Source organism: Varroa destructor, unplaced genomic scaffold (genome assembly GCF_002443255.2).
Source record: "Varroa destructor unplaced genomic scaffold, Vdes_3.0 BEIS01000004.1, whole genome shotgun sequence".
NCBI classification, from domain to species: Eukaryota; Metazoa; Arthropoda; class Arachnida; order Mesostigmata; family Varroidae; genus Varroa; species Varroa destructor.
This window is the reverse complement of record NW_019211457.1, coordinates 25,852,441-25,853,093: the sequence shown is the minus strand read 5'-3', so window position 1 is coordinate 25,853,093 and position 653 is coordinate 25,852,441. Positions and strand designations below refer to the sequence as shown.

General features: G+C 38.6%; 1 long non-coding RNA gene across 2 annotated transcripts in view; it reads left to right on the top strand.

The window, feature by feature from the left end:
* The first annotated feature begins 342 nt into the window (after positions 1 to 342).
* LOC111249772 (uncharacterized) overlaps positions 343 to 653 on the top strand; it is a 7,865-nt gene continuing 7,554 nt past the window's right edge. Inside the window, exon 1 of one of the 2 annotated variants that reach the window (XR_002673082.2) lies at positions 343 to 483. This is a non-coding gene — a long non-coding RNA (uncharacterized LOC111249772). The remainder of the gene's footprint in view (positions 484 to 653) is intronic. The other variant, XR_015327463.1, reaches the window with a different exon arrangement.

Genomic DNA, 653 nt, shown 5'->3' with positions numbered 1-653 from the left:
TACCGAATAATTAACGCTGTATGGACCTAATGATAGATTCGATTTCTGCCGTTTGACACGCTAGGGCGTGTCGGGTCCGCGTGCTGTCGCCACCTGAGTGACCTCGTTCAACTTGGGTGTCGTTAAGGAGGGGTCGACAAGTATACGTATATATTAATTTCAAGTAAACTTATCATACCTTTGCCTTTTGTGTCCTGCACTTTCTCAAGGTCAATGAATGTAATTCGTGCGACGTTAGTGGATATAACGAAAGAATATTTATATGTGGTTAGTGTAGGCAAATGCGTAGATACACAGTGTTACCAGACACGAATAAAAGACAGGAACGAAAGGCTAGACTCGAAGTTTGAAGCAAAACGTAGTTACGGAGAAAACTGATATGTGTAGTACCTAATCATGGTGACGAGATGCGTTTACGGAAGGTTGCACAGTGATATTGTAAAAGTGGGTTTGAGAACGTGTTTTTGAAATGAGAATTCAAAGGTAAAATGAGTGCTCGGAGTAATCAAGGTTATAAGTTAGCTTCGATAGCTATGAAGGTTATTTAGAATTATGCGTAATTAGGGCTATGCTTACTGAGAGGTCTTCGATAAAATGATACACAATGTCATAATAATAAATCATATAGTTTTTCTATAAAACTAAATCTCACA